Here is a 12,648-nt window from a genome sequence, read left to right as displayed (position 1 = left end):
AGCATTCATATCTGTGATTACTATTTTCGCTGTCCAATCATTTATTACTTCTTGCAGTATGTCCCAGAACTCATTTTTTTTTTCAATTTTATTAGTGAGATTCTATAGTGAATATATATATATATATATATATATATATATATATATATATTTCATAAAGGTATAGATTTTTAAATAAGAGGAATAATGTAACAAAATGAAACATTGTTGACCAAAAATGTCTCCCTGTATACAAAGTTATTTCACGGCCAGTGCTTCTTCCACAGAATGATGCAATAATGACGTTACATTTAAAGGGGCGACATTTTACATATAAGCTATTATCTGCTTTGAGGTAAAATATATCTTTGTGCATTTTCGTGTTTATCAAATTGAGTGTTCTTTTTTTACATGTATATTACCGCATTTGTAAATACTTATACAATAGATACCCATAAGTATATATCTATATACATATATATATATATATATATATATATATATATATATATATTATATATATATATATATATATATATATATATATATATATATATATGCCGCCCAGTAACATCTTTTAACGTACTCGGAAAAGGCCACTTTCAATTCTTCCACGCCAAGGCCTGGAGAAACTTTCCTACTCCTACTGGATAAAGTAATATTTTCCAGTATTGAGTTCGTGGTAATATCTAAGACACTCCAAGACCATTTAAATCACCTACAAGAAGTCTTTCGAAGACTGAGAGAGGCTAGATTACGGCTAAACTTCGAAAAATGCACATTTTGTCAGCCGGAATTCAGATACTTGGGGCACGTTGTTAAGACAGAAGAAATAAAAGCTGATTCGGAGAAAACGAAAGCTATAACCTAACTTACAGCACCGAAAAATGTGCGTCGGCTCCGCCGTTTTCTAGGAATAACGTCACATGTTACCGCCGATTCAGGAGCCCTAAACATGCTTCTGAAAAAGAGAATAAAATGGAAATTGACCAATAAACAGGAACGAGTTTTTAAAGAGTTTAAATCGAAACTTACATCAGCCCCAGTGTTAGCATGCCCAGATTTTTACAAAACATTTTACCTGCAAACAGATGCGTCAAACTGTGGACTTGGTGTTGCATTGACGCAGAAGTATGACGGATACGATAAAGTAATCTCATATGTCAGTCGAACTCTCACACCCGCTGAGATAAAATACTACACAACCGAAAAATAATGTCTATCGATCATAAACGGAATAAAACAAATAAGGCCATATATGGAAGGATACAATTTTAAGGTCATCTCAGACCACCAGTCCTTGAAATGGCTGAAGAACCACAAAAATCTCGGGTTGGTTAGCTAGGTGGAGTTTAAAACTACTTTGGGGTAATATACAAAATAGCAGGCCTCAACACGGTAGCAACCACAAGAAACCCGTAGCGAAGAAAAAGAGCTGGAATTATTAGCATCAGCACTAGAATCGTGCAAATGGTACTATAATTTATAGAGAGATGTCCGTCGAAACTCAAACAGATTTCCGGATATACAAATATTAGACGGCAGACTGCATAAACATATTATTTGAAGTAGCCGAAATTTAGCAGAGCTAGAATTTAACAATCCATGGAAATTATGCGTACCAGGGTATAAAACGAAAGAACTTTTAGAGGAGACTCACGTCATGACTACAGCAGCCCACTTAGGAATTGAGAAGACAATAAAAATACTACTGGCCTAAAATGTTTAAACAAATCTAAATTTAAAGCAGACTATGTTAGAGACTGTAGGAAGTGTCTTCAGTATAAACCGTCACAGATGCAACTAGCAGGAAAAATGCAACCATCCATTGCAGAAAAGTCTTGGCATACTGTTTCAATTGATTTAATGGGACCATCCCAAAATCTACAAAAGGGAACATTTTCTTAATAGTCATCCAAAAGTGGTTTATGAAATGGGTTATCACCGAAGTGATAAAGAACCCATCATCGACATTCTGTGCTCAAAAGTAAAACTAAAATTGTCGAATAGTAGCAACCACAAACAGATGACAGCGCATGTCAAAGATTTAAAGCCGTAGGAGGGCACCTCTAAAGAAATCATATCTCCACCTGACCTAAAGAAATTATATCTTCACCTGAGACAGACAGTACTTAAGCAGCGAATTCTGAAAGCAGAACTCAGTTCAATCAGCCATGGATGACATACTAGACATTCTCTAAGAAATGAACCACTAGAAACACCAGAGAGACCTGGACTGCCTGTCACGCCAGGGAAAGAAGCAGAACGCATTCTCAACCGGTTTCACGAGCTATTCGGTACGCAACCATCATCAGCAAGGAAGCGCCGCGCTGACGACACACCGACGGGACGTCAAGTTTCACCAAGACCGAGATTTACTTGGTATGGTCTTAGAAGATTTAAACTCTCACAAAAAAACTAACGCAAAACTAAGCTAACCAAATCTAACTTAAACCTGCTAATAAACCAGTTTTTTTGTGAAAAGTCGGTAAGAATAAATGGTTTAGTGTAATCTAAAGTAACCAAAACTAAAATATAGCTGCTATCAAAACAATAATTTTTTGTTAAAAATAGTTAAGAAATAAATGTTAAAATATTTAATAAACTTGTATTTTTTTTCGTAAGAAAAGTTATTTTGTATAACTATGGCAACGCTTTTTAGAATTACCCATGCTGCAACAACAACATACACACACTCAAAAATGTTTTGCATATTATCTGTAACGCCACTGAACGTTTCTCATTTGAAAATTTTTGCACTGATTTTGTGTTTACTAAATTAATGTATTTTATTGCTTGTTTTTGTTTCTTAATCGTCGTAAAGATTCTCAGTATTCATATTGCGTTCATAATTTTTCGAAAACCGATATTTGTAAAAATTGGTTTGCGTTTTATTCACTTTGTAGTGAACAATATGAATAGACAAGTGATATCTGAGTTCAACAGAGCTAGAATAGTTACTTTGATTGAGAAAGGCCACACATAAGTCGACGTTGCTGTCCGGGTTGGAGTTAATCAGAGTGATGTGTCTCGGATTGTTAAAAAATATCGAGAGACGAATTCTGTTAGCGATCGTCCAAAAAACGGAAGAGCCAGAATTACTACCAATGTCCAAGAACGCTATTTAACGTTAACTGCCCAGAGAAACCCCTCTATGACTGCCCCAGCTATTAAAAGACAGAACCAGCTATTAAAAGAGAGCTCCAGCAAGCTCATAATATTGTAATTTGCGATCAGACTATTAGAAACAGGTTATATTCGGCGAATTTATTTACAACAAGACCATTATTTGTACTAAAGCTTACGTTAGAGCAGAAAAGGACTCTACTGGAATGGGCCAATGAACATTTTCAACGGCATGACAACAGATGGGGAAATGTATTATTTTCTGATGAAACCAAAATAAGCATTTTGTCGGATAATCGCCGAATTAGAATTTGGACGAACCCAAATCGACAGGATAGACTTAACCAAGCTACCCAAAGAGTCCCATATCAAGGTAGCTCCATAATGTTTTGGGGCGGCATCATGCTAAATAATAAAACTCCTTTAATTCCTATCGTTGGTAACATGAATGGACAAATTTATATTGATACCATTCTTAGGCCTGTTGTACGCTTGTGGCGAGAAGATGGTGGTCCAGAATTTATTTTTATGGACGACAATGCGCCTCCCCATCGTACGAGACATGTGGCAGATTTTTTAGAGACAGAAGATATCGTCAAATTACAATGGCCACCTTGCTCACCTGACCTCAATCCCATTGAGCACGGATGGGATATGCTCAAAAGAAAAATACAGTCCCGGCAGCCACCTTCAAGGACACTACTAGATCTTAGAATAGCAGCGATTGAAGAATGGGGCACCATGGACCAGAACTATATGAATACACTTATAAGAAGCATGGGATATCGCATTCAGTCTTGCATTGATGCAAGAGGTGGAAATACGACATATTAAGTATTAGTTCCTATATCTGTACAAATTTAAAAAAATATATTTATAATACATATTATAAATAATATTAATAAATTGTTAATCCTTTAAATTTTGTTTATTGTTTTTTTTCAAAACATACAATTTTATATATATAATAAAGTATTTTGTTAAAAAAAATAGAGAGCGCCAGATTTGGTGGATAATTTTGAAAATATTACATTATGCAAAACATTTTTGAGTGTGTGTATTTTGCAGTTATTTGATCTGTCTCTCTCTAGCGCATTGAAACTCCCCGTTTGCTAGTTTTCAAACAAAAAGAGACGCTGTTATATGTACTTACTTCATATCAGATAGAGATACAACTGGCAGCGATACCAAAGATGGTACCGTCACTTAACTCTGCATCAGACAATCAGAATCATTACACTATCATCAGTAACAAACAGAATTTATTGATATAAATTTCATATCCGTAGACACCGCACTCTCTTACTACCGTAATAATTTCTCTCGTTATTTTGCCATTTTATATTTGTTCTCCATGTTTAATTAATTAATTAATATATAGTATAATACATGCTCTTTCCCGATTTATTATTTATATCACATGCCCTTTCTCGATATATTGACATGGCAACATTGTCGAAGATCAACATTTTGTTTCTTGATTCTTGATGGTTCGTGCAGTTCGTGGTTCATTTGATGTTTGACAGTTTGACGGCTTCCGCTTGGCGCGCTTTTGATGATTGAGCGAGGCCATTTTAGCTTCACGTTGATGGACTGATGGTAGCTGTTGGATTGTTGCTTTATTTGTTATTTGTTTGAGTTTTTTCCTGACAGACTAAAATATAGTGTATAGTGGATCTTGGTGAGATTTTTACTAAAATCATCCTGTTATTTTTTCGTATCTATAATTAGCTCATAACAGAATTTACTAAACTTGTATCAACTAATATATACAAAAAGCCTGTTTTTCTCTTTGTTATAATATATTTAATTAAATTTAGATATAATACGTATGTTATAACTAAAGATATAATATCAGATATAGTAATATCATTTAAAAATAGCTAAAGAAATATTTAAATTAAAAATTTAAGAAGTGAGGTTAAAGCAAAAGTTAAAACTAAAAATAAAACAGATATTTATTTTGTATAGGCTCAAGCTGCAAATCATTTTGAAAAAGTAATACTTCAAATTAAAAACACAAAATTTATTTTCCTAAAAATCATGTAACTTGCCCTTGCCATCAAAAACTAACAATTCTTCAGAATATGTGAGCACTGGCATTTTGCTTACTTTTGAGTATACAATCTTTCCAAGGTTAGTTAAGCTGAACTGTTTCTTATTTGATCTGTGCCTAGATATCCCATGAGAATATAGATCATAGTTTATCTGAAAAATCAGATATAATGAGTAGATTACTTATATACATACTTTTAAAATACCAAAGATCACATTTTACTGATGGACACTTTGATCTGTCTGAATCCTATCAGGATCTGAACAGGCCAAAGGACAAATAAAATTTAATGCATAGTATCAGTAAAAAAAATAAATAAAATTATAAAAAACATGTAATTAATAACTTTTTTATTTTTACCTCATTAAATTATATTAACATACATTAAAACATATTTAGTTAAGTTTATCTATTTTTTCTCAATTTATCTTTCTTAACTCTTAAATTATTCACACAAATATGTTCACTTGGATGATGATAATGATCTTATCTCATTAATGTATCAAATGTTTTTTCTTACTCCTTTTCCCTCCAACGAATTGCTCAAGATCATACAGTGGATTATCATAAGTGTAAACAGTAATGAAAACAACCTGATATCACTCATAAGAGATGAAGAACCATATATTGAATGAAACCTTAAAACCCAATAATTCCTTTTACATAAAGAATTTTAATGTAATCAAAAATGACCAGGAAGAACCCACAAGTAGAGCCATACTAGTAAATAATAAAATACCTTACTCCATAATAAAAAGTACATAATCTAATTGTACATACATATATACAAAAACGTTACATATCTAGTTACCTGTTACATATCGTTACATTACGTTAATTTACCTGTTACATATCTAAATTCATAAAGTCAATTACCTGGTATGGTTCAATCGTAAAGACGGCTAGAATAATAACAACTAAATATAAATACCCAAATATTGATATAAATACTATTAATCTTCAAATTGACAATGATAAAATAGAAATCATCATAACAATTAAGTAGAGTCATCTAGGGTTAGTGTGAAGTAAAAATATGCAAATTTGATTTTAAACTAAAAATTATATATATTTGTTTTAAATTGAACTTTTTCAGATTTTTAATGAAGACTTTCTGGTCAATCGTGACAATCATTGGACAGTGAATATGCATGTTGCATTTTTAAACTTCATTTTACATTATGTTTTATTTAAGAGGATAAGGTGTCACACTAGCTTTTTTGCCATAACACCAATTTTTTTTATTAAATGTAGGCATTTGATTGAGAATCTTTTCTTATTTTACAAATTCGTTAACTTTTAACATTCAAAAAAATCAACTTTTCCATTAAAAGTATACCAAATTCTTTTACCATTAAGGGATAATATCGGATCCATCAATATTCCTATAATCTGAAACATTTTAATAAATGAACTGTCTTTTCATGAACAACAAAACTCTTATCCTTATCAACACTTATTAATCCTACCACTTCTATTTCATTTTTTGTGTCATCAAAGTTTTCAATTACACACACATATCTAAAAGCAGTTGTGCCAGGCTTCCCACCCATAAAAGTTGCAACTGTAAAAGAACTGTGTTCCTCTTCTGCTTCGTCACTTCCCCTAAAGACATATCTTATCTTCTATCTACTCATCGCTATCTGATTCATCTTCCTTTGACTTTTTCTTGATTGTTTTTGGACAGGTTTTCTGTTTTCCTTTAATGGACTCAGCCTAAAGAACTGATGTATTCTTCTTTTATTATTTCTGCAGTATCAATTCTTTGTTTAACTTTCTCTTTTACACTAGTTTGAACTATCTTTTCCAGAAGCATATGCTTAAACACTTTCCCTCATGTTTCTTGGCACATAGAAAGTTTAGTGATTTGATACCCTTGTAATGGGCTGGAGGATTGGCCAGTGATTTGATGCTCTTTTAATACAGTGATAGATGATGAACCAGCACAACCTGGTAGTTGCTATTGAACAAATAAAGGTACATTAATACCTAATATGTTTTATTTTAATTGCTAAAATACAGCATATAACATAAACAATAACAGTTGCAAGTTACTATCAACCATAACCTGATAAACTAATGTAGTAAGTGGTGATAGTGTGACATAAGATTAAATGTTTAAAATAAGGCTTCAAGAAATTCTTTGTTGTTCAAGGGTTTTGATCTTTTTAATAAGCTTCCTCAAACAGTTAAACATTGTTCATCTGTATAAATGTTTAAAAGCAAATTAATGGACCATATTAAGCACCAATAGTTAGGTTAGTTGTGTTTTATGTTATTATTTATTGTTTTATATTTTTAATAACTAGTTACTATATTTTAAGTTTAATTGTTATTTTTATCTTATTATGTATTAATGTTATAAATTGATTATTTTTGAATAAATAAACTTCTTCACCAGAGAACCACTTCAACATTTCTCCTTGTCCCTATTAACATTCAATTTCAAATTTAATATTCGTATTATCCTTTGTTAAAATTATCCTTTGTGATCTTCCTGATAAAATTGATTTGAATTATTTATGAGCTACTTCATTTATACCATATTATAAGCTTAGTTTTTTTTTTGTAATAACCCTATTATTACCTCATTCTGTTCTAGTGCTTGTAAGACACTTTGAGTTAATTGATATATTATGGCTGTTTGCGTTCCTTTGTCTTTAAGATATGCATGTTGACTATTATTGACTACTTTGTGGTATCATAGCATCACATTGCTCATACATTTTTCAAATATTTTCGGAAAACTCAATTTGTATCATGCCACTCTTCTTGTGTAAGGGTCTAATCACTGCTAATTTCAGTTTATCTAGGAACACACCTGATTTAAAAGAAGTATTTACTGCATATATTATGTTAATGGCATGATAGTTTTATTTACACATTTTTAATAACTGATGTTGAAATTTCACCAAGTTTTCAAACTTTATAATAAAAACAATTTCTTCCAAAGTTACAGGCCTTAAATACATAGATATCTTGGCTTGTTATATGGGTGATTTATAAGGGTTTGTGGAAAATTCAGATACCAAGTGATGCAGAGTTTAAGCCTAGCCAAATTGACCCAAACTTTGAAATGCCGGTTCCATTCCAACACGCTAAGGAAATCTCCACTGTTGAAATGTTATGTTGTGTTTCCCAATATAGACAAGATAGCTATAGACCCATGGCCCTCTCATTCTCTTTAGACAAAATGCTGGAACAGATTCTAAACAGAATAGAATTGTTTGTGGATAACAATAAAATTGTCAATCCTTTAAAGACAGGTTTTAGAAAAGAGATGGTATACATGAAAATTTGGTCATTACCCCATTTATACAAAAAGCTTTCACTGATAACCTCCAAACCCTGGCAGTTTTCATGGATATAAAATCGGCCCATGATCATGTAAATATTTACTTCAACTCTCATCCATTTACTCCCATCCATCCAACAAACCCTCTCACACAACCATGAGATATATAATTGTCTCATTACAGGGAACTATTATACTAATGGTGGTTTTAATGCCCATTACACATCCTGGGGTAGGGATATTAAAAATATAAATGATAAATTTAATAGATTTCATAGATAATAAAAATCTTGTAATTCTGTTGATAACAGTGATCACTTTTCTACAATTCTTTGCTGAAACTCTAAAGTATATAAACAAAAAAGCATTAACTTATTTAAAACATAATTTCAATTCAGACAATTATGTACTTGCTTAAAAACAAATCTCATTAACAAAAAAATTAATAAACGTACACATGCCTGCCATATATATTTTTTAAGAAATTTGTCATAGGGCGCCACTCTAAATGAGGCTTTTTGGTCAGTTAAAATTATGTGACTATATATGTTTATATATATATATATATATATATATATATATATATATATATATATATATATATATATATATATATATATATATGATTTTTTTAGTATGGTGCTAGTGAAACTTCATAAAAAACTGGGGGTGTTCCAGGAAAAAATAATAAAAATTGAAACAATAAAAAGTACTTTTATTTTTCCAACCCAAACAAATAAAAGAACATAAGCATGTAATTTCATAAAGTATAAACATTTCTTAAGCATTTCATATACATTTAGGGTTGACCAGAACAATCACAGCAAGAAGTATCTACTTTTTTTACCTTCTTTCTGGCTTCTGATCTTCCTATCTAAAAAATTGTTTGTCATTATGTATTTATATTAAATTTGGACAATGCAGTCCTGTCTATAGTTTTTTCCCTATACATCTAGCATTGTTTGAACTAGTTCTTCCCTGGATATTGTTATCTGTAATTTGTTTTTCTTTGTTACCCTAGACAAAACTGAGTGACTAATTTATACTTTAAAAAATAGTTTTTTAAGCAATAATTTTTATCATAATAACAGTACACTATTCCCTTTAAAATGATGTGGTGTTTAATGTAGAAACTGCTGTCAGTGATAAATGACTGACATTGCCTCTGACAAAAAGTCACTGTTTTTTTTTGGGTGACCTGGCAGGCAATATGTTAAGGAATTTTGTGCAACCTTAAACGGATACTCAGTAACAGCTACAATAAATTATATAAACAAAAATAAGGGAAATAGTTCACAATTAGGTTTACAAAATATATATGAGGAGATCTTATGACCTTTTGCCCTCTCTATAGCCATTTATACCCATTGTCTTCTCGTTAGGTAAAATGCTGGAACAGGATAGAATGATTTGTAGAGAACAATAAAATTTTCAATCACTTAAAGACTGATTTTAGAAAAGGGATGGTATACGGGAAAATTTGGTCATCATTAACTCATTTTAAATAAAAATCTTTCATTGATAACTTCCAAACCAGTTTCATGGTTAGTCTATGTGAGTAAATATTTACTTACTTTATCAATCAATGTTAGAACTTCTCATTCCAATAGATCTGATCAATTTATATCACAGCTTAAATCCCATTTTTTGGGGTAGAATTGAATATGGTATATCAGCAAATTATAACAATTTCACTCAATCTAACAAAAAATAGAAATAGTTTGTAATCAGTCATATAGCAGCAACAGAATCCTTAGGGCAAGATAACTTATTTGTGAGATATCTCAAAATTAAACAGCGGATGGGATGGGAATATACATCCCAAAATAGATTACAGCTTCTCTACTAAATTCCTTTCCGAGTATTGTAACCCAGATCGTGGCAATTAAGAGTAAATATTTGCTTTAAAAAAAAATGATTGTTAATATTTAGTCCTTCAATTTTGAAAGAAGAAAGTCACTAAAACAGCAGGTTATAAAACATCACAGAAAGAGTTCGCACAAAATACTATTTATTTTCTTTAAAGAATGGACACCGTCGTTAGTACATAAAATACATTGATTAAATGTAATTTAATAAAAATAGGTTATCTTTAATGAAAGTTTAAGCTAAATATAGCCGCAGATGTCAACCAAACAAAATATTTGTGGTTTTGGCAATGTTGTATGCTTTAAATATAAAGAGAGAAAACTGTTAAAAAGCACTTTTTTGTATTATGTTATGAATTCTACAATTTTTAATGTATATAAAACAATAACGAGTAAATATTTATCTCTTTCGAGATTTGCAAACATCTGTTACAATCTGACATCTGACGGTTTGATGATTGCCAAGTCTATCAAAGGGCAATTGTCAAAAAAATTCTAAAGGCCGTATGACACTATGCAAGTTCTTTTATCGGAAATTGTATGTGATTCGGCACATGATTGGTCGAAATTTGGACACATAAAAATAGAACTGCAATACCTGAGGACCCCAAGCCAGATGCTACTGATTATTTTTAAAATACTGTGGTTCAAAAATGAAAGAAATAAAATGTCCCAATATTAAAACTAAATTGGAAACCACAATTTTTGAACATATTCAACAGGCTGTAATGGAAGACAGAAATAATAAATAATTTGGTTGTAATAATTTGTTTTTTTTTACAAATTATGTGTTTGAATGGCATGTTCTTGAAATTCTACTCTCTTTTTGGAGATATAAAATAATCTTTAAACTCATCACGAATTTTTAAAGCCGTTATGTATTGTTCTTAGTAATACATCTCCTCCTACTTTCAGTAGTTCCGATGCTATTTGATCCAATCCCTGTGATTTATTGTTTTTAAATTTGGCTACTGCTGTTCTAATCTTGGTTACCTATTGTTGGTGGGCACTTTTCTCTGATGTCTGCTTGGTCTAATTGTATATCAAAAGTTCTCCTCCAGCAGCCATTAAGACAGAAGTAGAAGTTTTACGTTTTTGCTTTTGCGGCTTTGCGCACAAATTGGCGCATTTCTTGTACAAGAAACTGCAGCGGACACCAATTGACAGTGGAAGTGTGACGTCACAACTGTCAATTACTTTCCAAACAAAAGTTGAAATGTCCAATCTCAAGACTTTAATTTCTATAAAGTTAACATTTTGCTTCCTCTGCTGCTTTTTCTTTTAAGTATAGTGTTTTTACGATAATACCATCATAATTAAGTGTTCTATTTCTATGAAATATAGTTTAAAAGTTTAAATTAAAGACATTCTAACCTTACTTTATAGATACATGCATTTTATTGCTATTTTTATAAAACATGCTTTATTATTTACACAACCTTGTAGAATTGTTGTAGTAACTATTAGAATACTTAGATATTGCAAAAAGCGGAAAGATTCTGTAAAAAAAAAAATGAAATAAGAAATGATACAAGAAAATGCATAGTGCCATACGGCCTTAATAATTAACTGCAATTAATCTCCAAAGAAACAAATATTTCCTCGTTCTTGTTTGATATAAATTAAGGATTGCAGAATTCATAACAATATCAGAGAACAACCAACACATGTTCTGTTATTCTATGACAATATCACCAAAATGTATTTTTCTAAAGCTTACTCTCTTTATAATTTAAAGCCCACACATACATTATCAACACTGCCAAGCCATATTTTTTCGATGGTTGACATTTGCGGCTATTTCAGCTTGTATTTTCTTTAAAGTTAACCCTACACTTGATTCTGGTTAATCACACTCAAATTTCCGTTAAATTAAATTAAATTTTGGTACAATGAACATAACCTATAGATATATTTGACGTTAAATCTAAGATTAATATACGTCAGTGTTGCCATATACTCAATTATTTCATACTTTCACATATAAAATTAGGGGCAAGATTTATATGTATTATATGAAATGAGAATTTAAAACAAACAAAAACGTGAAAAATACATATATAATTAAAAGCATTAAAATTATACCTATATAATTATAAAATAAAATTATATCTTGCATTTAAAAAATATTTATATAATAAAAACCATTAATATTATGCTTAAGGTAAAAATTAATAGTTTAGAAACTTTAAGAACTACAGAATAAAGTAAAGTTAAATGAAAATAAAAAACTTAGGTTAAACAAAAGAATACACTAAATATTTAGCCATATTTAAAGTAAAAATACTATTTTTTTATGAATGCTTTTTAATCTGAATTCAAAT

The 12,648-nt window shown here is 30.8% G+C and overlaps 1 long non-coding RNA gene across 1 annotated transcript; it reads right to left on the bottom strand.

Moving 5' to 3' along the window:
• Window positions 1-9,154: 9,154 nt before the first annotated feature.
• Window positions 9,155-12,397, bottom strand: LOC140452148 (uncharacterized). Its single transcript, XR_011952141.1, has 2 exons — window positions 10,031-12,397; window positions 9,155-9,330 (listed from the first exon to the last, which is right to left on the bottom strand). It is a non-coding gene; the product is annotated as an uncharacterized lncRNA (long non-coding RNA).
• Between the last annotated feature and the right edge of the window lie 251 nt (window positions 12,398-12,648).

This window comes from Diabrotica undecimpunctata, chromosome 10 (assembly GCF_040954645.1).
Source record: "Diabrotica undecimpunctata isolate CICGRU chromosome 10, icDiaUnde3, whole genome shotgun sequence".
Lineage (NCBI taxonomy): Eukaryota > Metazoa > Arthropoda > Insecta > Coleoptera > Chrysomelidae > Diabrotica > Diabrotica undecimpunctata.
The sequence above is the reverse complement of the archived record's forward strand: the minus strand, read 5'-3'. Positions and strand labels throughout refer to the sequence as shown.